The sequence below is a fragment of the Carassius gibelio genome, chromosome B15 (genome assembly GCF_023724105.1).
Source record: "Carassius gibelio isolate Cgi1373 ecotype wild population from Czech Republic chromosome B15, carGib1.2-hapl.c, whole genome shotgun sequence".
Lineage (NCBI taxonomy): Eukaryota > Metazoa > Chordata > Actinopteri > Cypriniformes > Cyprinidae > Carassius > Carassius gibelio.
In genome coordinates, this window is record NC_068410.1 from 2,279,977 (window position 1) to 2,295,949 (window position 15,973).

Below are 15,973 nucleotides of genomic sequence, written 5' to 3' on the forward strand. Positions count from 1 at the left end.
TCATTTGTTAAGGTTATTAGACCCTGTGGCTTTATTATCTTTTAATTTTAATTTCATTTTTAATTATTTAGATTTTTATTATTTTAATTTATTTTGGAATAGTTGTCCTCTGTTACAAAGCTTTTCTGTAATAAACAATAAACAACAATTCAAAAGTATGTACAGTGTTTTTAATGTTTATAAAGTGTCATATGTCACAAAAGTATGGTTTACACAGACAATCTGATTTAATAACTGCACAACTAAACAAAAACAAACAAACAAACAGACAGAAAAAAAGATCAACATTTTAAGCATAACCAACTCTTTATTTCCACATTCAGTGTTATGGAAAAGTACCACCATGACAGAAATTAAAAACAACAATTTGAAACCAGAAATGCATCACGTTACTGTAAGAGTAAATAATACTAATAATAAATAAGTACTACGCACCCATTTTGTAAGGAAAGTTGTAAATTAACTAATTACTCTAGCCAATGTTGTCACATCACAGGACAAAAGAGCGAAAAACCCGAAGAACCGAAAGATTAACTATTCAATTCTCTGCATTCTTTTACTGTCTATGGTTAAGCGTATGGGTCTGTCACGTTATTAAGGAATGACTCGACCTGAAGACTCATGAGATGAACTAATCAATTCTCTTTCCGGCTCATATTGCATTAGGATTAGCGTATTGGGCTGTCAAGTGATTAAGGAACGAGTCAAAAACCCGATAGACCCGAACTATGAACTAATCAATTCTCTTTCCGGCTCAAGACTGCATTGACTGACAGGTGAATTACTACTACTAGAACAGAACCCATAGAATAATGCGCATGCGCGACTGAACGAATCACTCCCCGAGACGACTCGTTCTTCCCGAGTCACATTAAAGATTCGTTCAAAATGAACGAATCATTCAAGAACGACACATCACTAGTAGTTTGGCCTTCATGATCTTTGGCCATGGCTAAACCAGCTGGGTTTGATCAATTTAGCCTTGTCAAATCATCATGACTTTCCCAAAATCTATAGATATAAAACAGTTCAAGCGTATAACAATGTTTAAACGTTAAACACAGATAAATGTGCGCTATATCCAATAGTTTGTGCGGTGACTCTTCAGAACATAAAGACGCCAGCGTGATCACTTACTTTTTTTTTTAAGTGGATACACCGTCATTTTTGCTCATAAAGGTAAGAGTAATACATAATTCGTTATTGCAAAGGGTATACTTTTATTTGTGTGCACTCACACTATTAATAAAACATTGTGCTTTTATAAAATAAAGAAAACAAACATGATGCGCTTTCTGCCATCTCTTCTTTAACAGGAGTACAAAAATGAACCGAAACAGTGAAAACATGCCTCACAGACATGATAAATATATCTCTATAAAACTTTAAATGACTACTTAATGAAATAAATCGAAAAACAAAAACTGATCATAATCCATAAGATGCAATTCTCTCAGGAGCGTCTGATGAGAGATCAGATCAGATGACAGAAAACCCATGAAGTGTCCAGGTGTAAACACTCAACCAGATGCTGTAATAAAATGGTCCACCCTGTTACTTTTCTGCATTTTTAAGATGCTTTTAGTGCTAAACTAAACCAGTCTGTGCTCTGACAACACTCCAGAAACTGCAGCGAGACTGACGTGATCTGTGTGTGGGGGCAAGCGTGTCTATATTAGAGTTCGGATGCAGGGTTGTGCTTCCATCGACCCGCTGACAGCCTGAGGTCAGAGCTTTTTCTTCCATGGGTCACATGATGCCCTGAGAGAGATCACATGACCACAATAAAACACTGTCTAAATCCTGCACGATATCACCAATCCTGTTCAATCAATCTATCACTCTATCTGTCACTTTATCTATCGTTATATCATTCTTTCTATCCACTATTCTTATCATTCTATCTGTCATCATTCTTTCTATCCATCGTTCTTTCTTTCTAACGTTCTTTCTGTCCATTGTTATATCATTCTATTTATTGTTTATTGTCAATCGTTTCGTCTATCTATTTTTCTTTCCATCTATCATTTTCAGTTCTTTCTATCCATCCTTCTTTCAGTCTATCATTCTGTCCACTGTAATTGTTCTTTCTATCCAACGTTCTTTTTATCCGTCATATCGTTCTGTTTATCGTTCTTTCTATCTCTTTTTTTCTATCTGTCGTTCTTTCTAGCCATTGTTTAATCGTTCTGTTTATCGTTCTTTCTATCTCTTTTTTTCTATCTGTCGTTCTTTCTAGCCATTGTTTAATCATTCTGTCCATCTATTGTTCTTTTCTATCCATCGTTATATCATTCTTTTTTTCTGTCTATCGTTTTTTAACCATCATTTAATTCTTTATCTTCAACCTTTCCTTCTATCAATCGTTTTTCTATTATTCTTTCCATCCATCATTATAGTTATTTCTATTCATCCTTCTTTCTATCTATCATTCTGTTCATTGTAGTTATAACATTCTTTCTATCTTCCTTTCTGTCCACTTTTATCATTCTTTTTATCCCTTGTTCTTTTTATCCATCACATCATTCTATTTATCGTTCTTTATCTCTTTTTTCCATCTGTCGTTCTTTTTATCCATCGTTTTATCGTTCTTTCCATCTATTGTTCTTTCTATCCATCATTATTTCATTCTTTCTATCCAGCATTTCCTTCTCTCTCTAGTTTTATCGTTCTTTCCATCTATTGTTCTTTCTATCCATTGTTATATCAATCTATTTATATTTTTTCTATTGTTTTTCTATCTATTGTTATTTTTTTCATTGTTAGTTCATTCTTTTTATCCATCCTTCCTTCTTTCCATCTATTGTTCTTTCTATCCATCGTTATATCATTCTATTAGGTTTTTCTATCAATATTTTATCATTCTTTTATCCATCTTTATTTCATTCTTTCTATCCATCCTTTCTGTCTTTCTGAACGTTTTATCGTTCTTTCCATCTATTGTTCTTTCCATCCATCCTCATATCATTACATTTTTAATTTCTTCTATCTATTGTTTTTCTATCTATCGTTCTTTTTCTCAATCGTTTTTTCATTCTTTCTATCCATCATTACACCTTTTTCCATACTCCATCTTGCTATCGTGCTGTCTTTTCTGTTTTCTGTCTATCATTCTATCTATATTTCGTTCTGTCATTCTTCCTCTCATCATTATATCGTTCTGTAGTCATTATGTCACTCTATCTGTAGTTCTCTCTCTTCTGTACAGTAGTTCATTACAGATGTCACTCGTTCTCAGCTGTGTATCTTTCACATCAGTTTAACTCTTCTCATCTCTGTCACTGTTCTTAGGCTTGCTGTTGCACTCGTTTGTTTGTGGCTGTTGTTTATGGCCTTCTCTTTTCATCTGTCCTCTGGTTTATAGAACAGTACACATGTCATTGTGTCTGTGTGTTGCGTCAGCCGCTTCTCATTCAGTCGCTGCAGGTGAGTGAGAGACACCTGTCCACATTAAACTATCCCGCAGCGGGTCAGTAGAGACACACTTACTCATGAATTACACCCGAGTCTCACCCGCAGAACTAGATGTTACAGGAGTTAAACCTGATGGGGTTTCACCAGCTCAGAAGAACATATTCAGATCATTTACAGTCAAAGAAACTTAATCTTACAGACCAGTGCTGATTTACTGTTTTTGAGATGCTATTACAGATTTTCTTTTTCATATTTTCTGTTTTCATTTTTTTTTGTCATTATTATAAGTTTTATTTTTAAAAGATGTCTTTGTAGATTTCTTAAATGGCCAACCCTAAACTAAAAAATGGTTTAGTCTATTTATTTGATAATATTGGTTAATGCAGTCTGAAAAAATAAAACAAAAAAACAAACAAACAATTAAAACACCCCACAAACAATAAGCATTGTTTGTTTCTTACATTAAATTCTTTAAATTAGTTGTATAATGTTTATTTATTACTTTTTATTACATGTTTTTTTTTTTTTCATTTGTATTCTTTTTTTATTCAGATACTATTAAAAATATATTATTATTTTGGATGATTTTATTTTTATATTTTCCACATTCCACATCCAAAACAAAATTATTTTGTGTTTTTGTCATTATTATAAGTTTTATTTTTAAATATTTCTAAATATATTTTTAAACATTTTTATTTAAGTTTTATTGATTTTAGTAAATATTTTTATTATTTTTAGCACATGTTTATTTTATTTTAAGCTCGCAATTTTTTTTTTTTTAAAGAGATTTAATAGTTTTAGTCCTAGTTTAAGTTATAATATAACTGAAATAAACCTAATATAACTGACATCAGCTAGATCTCACAGACCCCAAACATAAAATACAATCTTAACAGCCTAGAGGAATACTTTTTTATTATTCATTTTTATTAGTCCACTGTTTTATAACTCTTAGACTCACTTTATTTCTTTCTGAGTTATTTTTTACTGAAGTACAGTATGAACTTTGCCTGAGATATTTATCTTAATATTCCTCAGGAAAAGTCAAACTAAGTCAAATGTTGACATACTGTAAGAGTACAGAGCTAAAAAAGGAATATCTCAGATCATCTGATGAGAAATGATCGAGATCTTGTGATTTTTGAGGATTCTCTCTTGGGAAATCTGAGCGTTTTGAGACATTGCTGAGATTTACTGTGCTGTTTTCATTCAGTCTGATTGCTTCGCTTTTTCTTTCCTTTGTGAAAGCTTGTGAATACCGTTGGCACACGGTCTGTTCCCAGCATGCTCTCCTGGAGGTTTGTTTTCTCACTCCGGGCAGGTTCAGGGCAAAGGAAAGCGGTCTGACGGAGCAGAGGATGATGGGATATGAGCTCTGGGTGTAATGTTACATGCCAAATTGGTTTCGTGCTGCAGAGCCTCTTCCTGATTTGGCAGCTGTGCAGCTCTAGGCATGATGGGTAAAATCAAGGGATGCTCATTTACTCTCAGTGACAGCATTGTTTTTTATTTAGGGATTTATGGTTGGTTTGTGGGTTGCTCAACTGAAGAAAAAAACTTTGTAACCTGTTTTATTTTTTGGAAAATATTGTTTAATTGGAAGACATAAAAAAAAATTTTGTGTATGATTTATTGAAGATTTATTTATATTACATCTCATTGACTTTTATATATTTTATATAAAGCCGGTAAATATACTAGATAAACCCAAATGCTATTTATTAAAAATGTTTAAATAATTAAAACTATTAAATAACATTAATAGAATATTATATATTATTATATTTGGCTGTATCTTGAATTATATGTATAGTTATTTATTATAAAAATATTGATATAATTAATCCAAATCCTATATATATATATATATATATATATATATATATATATATATATATATATATATATATATATATATATATATATATATATATATATATATATATGATACATTTTTGCATTTTTATACTAAAATAAAATAATAAATTGTTACAGCTTTTTAATTTTAGATTTTGGTTCAACTGTATGGTATATCAATGTTATATTTATTATTAATTATAACAGTATTAATATAATTTATTTATTAAATACAATTATATTTTATTCATGCATTGATTTTTGAGGATATAACATTGACTTGAGCTATTTTATTTAAAGCCTATTATATTCAGTGTTGAGTACTCGAGACTCGGACTCGGTCTTGGACTCGGTCTCGAGACCGTATTTTAATGGTCTCGGTCTTGTCATGGACTCGTGTGCATTTTGACTCGGTATTGACTCGGACTCGAACATATTAGGAATCGGACTTATGCCCGAGTCCACTCGAGTCCCAATCAAAATATTTCAGGATTATTACTGTATGTTAATGTTTATTTAAATTGATGTATGATTGACACATCCAATGACTGGTGATTTTCTTTTGACGTGAGACGTTAGGCCAGCAACACACTGGATGCGTGGTGCAACCGTCTCAGCTGCGTGGCGTGTCTGTTTTTAATTCGGCTCCCATGATAACAGGTTAGATCTTGCAGACTGCCTGCGTGAGACGCGCGGAAAACCTGTGCATGCTAGAAATAGAACCGACGCCTATTTTTCACGCGACACGCGTGCATGTTGGAAGCGTTTCCAGGCAAAATATACTAGGAAAATATGTTTATATATCATTTTGTACATAAATACATATTAATTCATGACATTTTGATATTTGAAAGTCTATAGGTTGACATAAATTCAGATATAAATGTAATTTAAAAAATAAATTAATAATGATCGATTTTCAAATATTGCACCTGTCAAACATACTCTATTGTGCCGTCAATACTGTTGACGGTGTCCTATCAGTAGGTGTGTAAAAAAAGAAAAAGAAAAAAAAAAGTTGATATTGTTGTCATGAAGACAAGAGCCTGGTTTTTTGGCGGCCTCCCTCTATGTCTCCTACAGCAGCAGCAGTGCGCCAAGCGCCGCGTGCAGGCACGCTTCTGGTGTGTAAAGACAGAAAACACGAAGCAACCACCACGCTTCTGTCACGCAGTAGAGACGCCACGCAGCCAGTGTGTCACCGGCCTTAAGTTACCCTCCTGCCATCCGCCTGTAGTGATCCCGCTTTCCAGAAAGCCACATTGCTACATTATTTCTCTCAACTGTGTTATTTTTACAAAGTAGGACAAAATGGTCACAGAAAAAAACAAATATTGTTTAATTAAATTATATAATGAATACAGACACAGACTGACTGTCTCAACACTAAACATCTCCCCCTCAAAAACAATGTCTGACAGAATGCATTGAACTTATATTGCATTTGATCCAGCTTTCTTCCCCTGGCACATACACACTTTTGGATGAAATTTTCCTGGACAGTCACTCGGCTTTTGTGTGTATGCCCTCCATAACTAAAAAAACTTCGACTAGTGTGTATTTTACCCTGCATTAAAACGCACCATCCAGTGAAATTAGCATGAGATTATCCGTTGCTGTTACAGAAAGTGATAAAATGGTAACTGTTGTCAGTCCCCGCTTCCTCTGCGCCAGTAGAGAGAGTTTTTAGTTGGGGTGGATTGATCATGAGACCACATCGTGCTTGGTTGGGTAGCAGGATGGTCTCCTCACTTATTTTTTTGAAAAGTAATTATGCCCATCTGTAATCTTCACAACATCTGAAGTGCACATAATCCAATACATTGTAAGGATATTAGCAGTCATTAGTTAAGCTTCAAGGTTAAAAGTTATGTAAAAGCTGTTACAGTTGAACATTTACAGGTATAGAGGTACAGTAATGTTACTTGTACTAGAAGTGTTATGTAGAATTACAATATAGAGTCGTACAGTAATATTATGTGTACTAGAAAGGTTATATGGATGTGTATAGTGGTACAACGATGTTATGTGAAAATGAGAACTTAATATTGACAAGTAACACTTCATAATACTAATAAAATTACCTTTACACCACATACTATGTGGCCCTTTTAACCTTTATTGTTTCCACCAAACATTTGACATACTCTTGAAGATTTCTTTAGGTCTTGTCTCAGACCCAATCTCTCTGAACTCGGTCTTGACTCGGACTCGACCCTTTCTGGACTCGGTCTGGACTCGGACTCGAATGAGCTGGTCTCGACTACAACACTGATTATATTACTAGATACATTTCTATAGTATATATATATATATATATATATATAATATTTTTTATGTTCTAGTTTAGCTGTGTAGTACATTAATGTTAGATATTTATTCAGTATAATGGTATCAATATAGTTTATTAGCTGCTATTAAATATTTTATTTATGAATTTATTATTTCTTTGGCCATGTAATTGTCTCCAGTTGTTTATATTATATTATATTATATTATATTATATTATATTATATTATATTATATTATATTATATTATATTATATTATATTATAGTTTAGCTGTATTTGAATGGTCATATGTCATATCAAAAACATCAAATCCATCCTAATAATTCTTAATGTTTTGCTCAGAAAGCGTGTGACGGTGTTCTGCAGCGAATTCTCCCTCGAAGCAGCAGAAAGGCCGTAATCCACCTTTTCATGGCTCTGTCCATAAAGTGCAAATCCCCCGAATCATGGCTCACATGCGGTGGTCCACGAGCGTCAGGAAACTCCTCTGGGAGATTGATTCAATCAGGACTGCAGGGGCTGACAGAGTGCACTCTCTGAAGTGTAATCCTGGGGATCGAGGGCCGGAGAGAAGATCTAATGTTGTTGTTTTAAGTGTGAAGGGTCCGGACGCATGGCAGAGTGCACGGGTCTTAGCGGCGAGGGTTAACTCTGCTGATAATTACAGCGATCTGACAGCTGCTGTGGAAAACATCAGGTTTACAGGTGATGCTTTAACATCTGAGCATTAACACACAGTCAGGCCTAAAACAATCATCTTCTTACAGACCTGTGTCTCAGTCAAACTCTTCAGCATCACTTCAGTGGCTTTAATGTTATGGTGAATGTCACACATAATAAAAAACTATGTTTTGTTGAAATGCATAACAAGTATATTTGTTCCAAGTATATTTGCTCTATTCTGTTTGTTTACTTGTTTGTTTGTTTTTAAACCATATACTTTTATCTATCTACTATTATCCAACAAATTTTCCAAATATATATTTATTATTTCTTATACTGTATATTATAATATTGTGATGCCTAAATTTACTAGCATACAAACTATTTATTTTACTTTTGAATGCATTTAGTAGAATATATTTATAATATTGTTTCATTTTTATTTTATTTTTACAACTTTTGACTATTGACTATTGTACTATTGTAATGTTGTTTTATACACATATTTTTATATTCGTTTTTGGTTTGGTTAATGTTTTTTAATTACTGTAGATTTATAATATGATTTTTTACAATTAATTTAACTAGGGATGGCTTAGTGTTACTTGCATGTAATTATGCATAATATATTGTTATTATAATAGTATATGCATGTAACGTCACAAAAACAACTTAATTTTTTTTAAATGTTTTTACTAATGTATATTAAGAATATCCATGATATATATATATATTTGTACTGTTATGTCTTTATTTGTAGTATAAAAATTTAAATTTTAATGCATTTTAGTTTGTTTCAGTATTATAGATTTATAATATTGATTTGCATTTTTATATTTATTTGTACAAGTTATTTAACAAAGTTTTACAGATTCATAATATATGTAGATATATTGTTATATTTTCTACAGTATATATTTAAGTTTATTATTACTATTGTTGTTGTTATAATTAATATGAATCATTATTAACTTTATTTGTAAGAGTGATGGAATAGCTGTGTTGTAAGGTATTTAGGGGATCATTTCTCCACTCTGTTAAGCGTCTGTCATGAGTTCATCATTCAGTGTGAAGTGTGTTGTCTACACACACATCTGTGCTCACACTGTCACGTCTGTAGGACAGATTCGATCCGGCTCGGAGTCTGATATTCATCTACAAGCTGGTTTTGAAGAGTGTGTGTTCTCTGGGATTCTTATAGAAGAATCTACAGGCCTGAGGTCAGATCGCTCTGTGTGTGTGTGTGTGTGTGTGTGTGTGTGTGTGTGTGTTCATAATTTGGAGTGAATACTGCAGCCATCGCGGTGAGTTTTCTTCTTCTAACGCTGGCTGGAGATAAGCTGATATTCTTCTATTTTTGATCGATATCTCTGTGAGTCTGAGGTGTCTCATGAATTTAATTAACCTTGCTGGTTTTCCAGCCCGAGCGACTCTCTGCAGTAAACAAACACACATCCAGCGCGTGGAGAAGAAACATTTATCAGAGGAAGAGCGAGCGGTGCGTTTGGCTCCTGGGTGGGTTTGGAGGAGGCAGCTCTTCCATCCAGATAAAAGATAGAGCTGAATTTAAAGCAAACAGACAAACAAAGGAAAGGCAGATGGAGAGAACAAACGAAGGCTTCGGGTCGGGAGAGGTCAGTTTATTTGTGAGGCGAACACAGCAGTTTAGCTGAAAATAAAAGTTATGTCTTCATTTTCTGTCTCAACTGACCTTCTATCTTCCTTGGAGCAAAAATTAGATTATTTAAAAAAACATTTTTTTTACATTTCCTAAATTAATACATTTTAGTTTAATTTTCTGAAATGCTTATTTTTTTGTCCGCAGCTCTCAATTAAGTTTTATTATTTTTTTTATTAATATATATATTTTTTTTATCAATAGTATTACAAAGTTTGGGCACCTCTGGTTTATGTCATCGCAAAATGTAACTTAATTATTTTCTAGCTTCAATTTTACTATCACAAAGCTGTATATTTATAGTTGAATATATAACTGTTATCACACAGCTCTATTTATAAAGCTGATTACATATTATCATCCATCTCTCAATATAAAGTTGGATGTATAACTGTTAACAAACAGCTCTCTATATAAAGTTGGATGTATAACTATATAATAACACAGCTCTCTATGTAAAGTTGGTTATATATTATCATCCATTTTTCTTTATAAAGTTGGATATATAACTATATAATCACACAACTCTATATAAAGTTGGTTATATAACTATTTAATAACACACCTCTCTATATAAAGTTGGTTATATAACTATATAATAACACAGCTCTCTATATAAAGTTGGTTATATAACTATATAATAACACAGCTCTCTATATAAAGTTGGTTATATATTATCATCCATTTCTCTATTTAAAGTTGGATATATAACTATATAATCACACAACTCTATATAAAGTTGGTTATATAACTATTTAATAACACAGCTCTCTATATAAAGTTGGTTATATAACTATTTAATAACACACCTCTCTATATAAAGTTGGTTATATAACCATATAATAACACAGCTCTCTATATAAAGTTGGTTATATAACTATTTAATAACACAGCTCTCTATATAAAGTTGGTTATATAACTATTTAATAACACAGCTCTCTATATAAAGTTGGTTATATCACTATATAATAACACAGCTCTCTATATAAAGTTGGTTATATAACTATATAATAACACAGCTCTCTATATAAAGTTGGTTATATAACTATATAATAACACAGCTCTCTATATAAAGTTGGTTATATATTATCATCCATTTCTCTATTTAAAGTTGGATATATAACTATATAATCACACAACTCTATATAAAGTTGGTTATATAACTATTTAATAACACAGCTCTCTATATAAAGTTGGTTATATAACTATTTAATAACACACCTCTCTATATAAAGTTGGTTATATAACCATATAATAACACAGCTCTCTATATAAAGTTGGTTATATAACTATTTAATAACACAGCTCTCTATATAAAGTTGGTTATATAACTATTTAATAACACACCTCTCTATATAAAGTTGGTTATATAACCATATAATAACACAGCTCTCTATATAAAGTTGGTTATATAACTATTTAATAACACAGCTCTCTATATAAAGTTGGTTATATAACTATTTAATAACACAGCTCTCTATATAAAGTTGGTTATATAACTATTTAATAACACAGCTCTCTATATAAAGTTGGTTATATAACCATATAATAACACAGCTCTCTATATAAAATTGGTTATATCACTATTTAATAACACAGCTCTCTATATAAAGTTGGTTATATAACCATATAATAACACAGCTCTCTATATAAAGTTGGTTATATAACCATATAATAACACAGCTCTCTATATAAAGTTGGTTATATCACTATTTAATAACACAGCTCTCTATATAAAGTTGGTTATATAACCATATAATAACACAGCTCTCTATATAAAGTTGGTTATATAACCATATAATAACACAGCTCTCTATATAAAGTTGGTTATATAACCATATAATAACACAGCTCTCTATATAAAGTTGGTTATATAACCATATAATAACAAAGCTCTCTATATAAAGTTGGTCATATATTATCATCCATCTCTCAATATAAAGTTGAATATATAACTATATAATCACACAACTCTATATAAAGTTAGTTATATAACTATATAATAACACAGCTATCTATTTAAAGTTGGTTATATAACTATATAATAACACACATCTCTATATAAAGTTGGTTATATATTATCATCCATCTCTCAGTATAAAGTTGCATATATAACTATATTACTCAATATGTAACTATATAAATGCACAGCTCTCTCTCTCTCTCTATATATATATAGTTGGATATAAAACTATATTAACATGCAGCTCTATATAGAATGTTATACATTCAGTACACTCATGTAAAGCAAGTTTTACTGCTTGATTGTTTATATTTTTGCATAATGGAAGCTGTTTATAATATGCAATAATGTAATTATAAATCCAATTTGCTAAATGCAGCTAAGGCATGAAGATACTGAGGTATCTTTAACATTAACATTAACATGATGATTTTATATAAAGCTGTTCTGAAACTTAAGTTAATGATGACTTCTCTTTTTTTCAGGTGGACTGTCCCTTTAAACTCAGGTCACTGAAGTAGAGGACAGTTTGATCAATTGGTGTTGTGGACACACACACACACACACACACACACACTGAATTACTTTGTGTGTCCATGAGCTGGACGTGTGTAATGTTTACAGAGCGGCTGCGATTAGTGCAGGAGTGAGGCGGATCTTGACAAAGATTGATCTCATCCATCTGCAAAAAACAAAACAAAACACAAGAGCAAACTCCAGACTGACAGACTTAGACGAGTCTGGGCTGGAAGAGACTGACTGACTGACTGATGTCGTGTCGACTTAAACAGGAGAAGAGCTGAAGCTGCATGTCGTCTCAGATCTCTAAACACTGATCAGTCAGCTGAGACTCTGCGGGAATCTATACAAGTGTCCATCTATCCTTCTGGACTGTGTTTCTCGATAACGATGGATCTTTTGCGCTTAAGAGCATTTTATACAAGTCAGTTTTTTATGATGGTTCGTTATCGTTTCACGCGTGTTTCCCAAAAATGCACAATCACATAGCTGTGCTTTAAGTGCTATTAAGGAGTCACTATTGTTAGTCAAATGCTGAAATTTCACCTTATAATTGTTTATTGCATATTTGGATCCCTATTAGCCACTACAAAGGTAGTGGCTATTCTTCCTGGGGTACAACAAAAATAAAAAACAAAATTACATTACATTAATCCAATACAATAAAACATACAAACAAACCCACAATTTATTCAAAACATCAAAATCAGCAATTTACTGTGTACTGTACCATTAAATATTTTTTTAAACCTCATTTACCTTGATAAAAAAACACGTAATATCCGATGGCAATTCATTCCATATTTTCATTCCTCTATACATTACAATCCGTTGCTTGGCATTAGTTTTTGAAACAGGAAGCAAAAAATATCCCTTTAATGCATGGCTGGTGTTAAAATTATGACTGGCATTACTATACAGAAGTTTAGAGTACAATACACTTGGATCTCTCGATACTGAAATGTTTCTTATAAAACATAGCAGAGAAAGAATTACCCTGTCCTTCACCAGCAGCCAACCTAAAATTTTGTGCATTCTCATAATATTAACCTTTCTCTTACAGTTCAGAATTAGTCTTGCAGCTCTATTCTGGACTAACCGTAATTTTTCTACATTTTTACTTGATGCACTTGACCATGCCACTGGGCAGTAGTCTAAATGAGTAAGAACCGTTGTTTGCACAACTTGAGAGATGCAATACTGTGGTAAAATTTTTGCACATCTCTTAATAACTGATAGGCCTCTTCCCATAACTGTTACCATATTTTCTATTTGTTTTAACCACTTCAGCCTACTGTCTAGAATAACTCCATGAAGTCTAACTTACTCTACCTGTTCAATACACACACTCTTTACAGACAAATGTAATTTTTAAGTTTAAGTTTAGAATTTGATCCAAACACAATACTTTTAGTTTTTGTCAAATTCAAAACCATCTTATTATTCCTTATCCACTTTACCACTAATTGTAATTCCTCATCTAAATCCACAGATAATGTGGATGTATCATCTGCATATATAACTGCCTTTGAACGCTTTAAAACCAAAGTAAGATCATAAATAGAAAATAATAATGGTCCAAGACAGCTTCCTTGAGGAACACCACATTGCAACTCTTTCACTTCCAAATAACTTCCATTATAGAATACACATTGCCTCCTATTAGTCAGATAACTTTTAAACCAATGCACAATTTGAGAAGTAAATTTATAACATTTAAATTTTTCTAATAGTAATTTATGATCCAGTACATCAAATGCACAGCTAAAATCAAACATACTGTTCCTATTAAATTATTATCATCAATCGATACTAAACAATCACTTGAAGGAATATTATCAGTTAACATTTCTTCTCTAAGTTTACTGTATGTACTTTATTTATAAAAAATCATTAAAATAATAGGCAATTCCATCTGATTTAGTTAAAATGGCTATAAAATGGCTCGTAATTGCCGCAGTCGTTCATTTATTGAAATATTAACCTAATTGGATATAAAATGCACTTAGGGCTTTATGATTACTCCAGAGTACTTATAGATCTACAATGATTTTCAAGTTATACTTAAGTTACTATAAATTTGGGAAACAACCGTAATATTAATAGTTTTTAGGAACTTCTTAGGCTTACGCTGCTTTTGGAAAAAGCAGCCCCTGAATGGTAATATGGTTATATATGTGTAAAGCTACAAGAAAATATATATATACAACTTTACATACACATATTGTCATTATCCGGTCATTGAACTCCTGTTTATTTACCCCCAGAAGTCATCATCCACAACACAGACTCACACTACACAGTACACCCTGGACTACATTTCCCATGATCCATTGCACCAATCACATTCACCTGATCACACACAGCACAATCATCAGACATGCTTTATAAGCATTAGACTTCCTCTCACACATTGCCGAGTATTGTTCTGCACATATCCCTCTCGTAGCAATAGCTGCAATACCAAGCCATTCCTTGTTTGTTTTCTTAGTCTTGTTTCGGTTTATAGTTTTCATAGTCTTATCTTAGTTTCTAGATTTCATAGTTTAGTCTTTTTCCTGCCTGTTTCTTGTGTTTTGACCCTTTGGATACTGGATTACCCCTCTTGCTTAGCCCTCTGGATGTTGTTCGTTCATTGAAGACCCACGCTTGCCCTAGTAATATTATTTGTCTTATCCCTAAAGCGCATATATATATATATATATATATATATATATATATATATATATATATATATACCAAAATACACAATCTTTGCAAAATTTTGACAATTTTCCCTGAAATTTCCCTGAAATGTATATTTAGTTGCGAATGACACACGTTTCAGACTAACCTAAATGTCCTAAAACAAAAGAGTCTTTGATTTTTGTATGAATCATTTTCTGAGTATGAGGGCGTCACCTCAGGGATTATTTGTCAGATTGAGTCCCAAAACTACTACTCCTTGCTTTCTGTCCCTTCTCTGTTTCTCGCAGAAAGAGAGACAATTTCAAAGGAGTTTGCGTTGATAATCCCAGCAGAAATCAAGCGTCTGGCAGAAGTGTCCGCTGTGATGCAACAGATGTAACAGTGTTTTTCTGTGCCGTGGTCCAGATAACAACTGCTCTGTGTGTGTGATTGTGTGCGTGTGTGTGCGTGTGCGTGCGTGTGTGTGTGTGCATAGCAATCAGGCTTACTTGCTCATGCAGTTCAGGTAAAAAATTGTCTTCCTTGACCCCCCCCCCCCCCCCCCATCCCCCCACCCCTCTCTCTCTCCTGATCGCTCATCAAAATTCTTTGGAATGCTCCGTTGTCATGGCAGCAGTGTGAATGTATGCGATGATTCCCTCTGATAACAATTGTGATTTCTCTTCTCTGTCTCTTGCTGTGGTAACACAATTTTTAGATAACCTGCTTGATGAGTGTACAGCATCCTAAGCTGCTGAGACCTTACACTCAGGCACACACACACACACATACACACACACCTGAAGCATTTTTATCATTCACACAAACGTTAATCACAAATGAAATTGACAATGTCTCCATTTTCGGAAATGGAAAGATGCTCAGGTCTTTCTCCCATGAAAAGATGTGTCTCCTGAG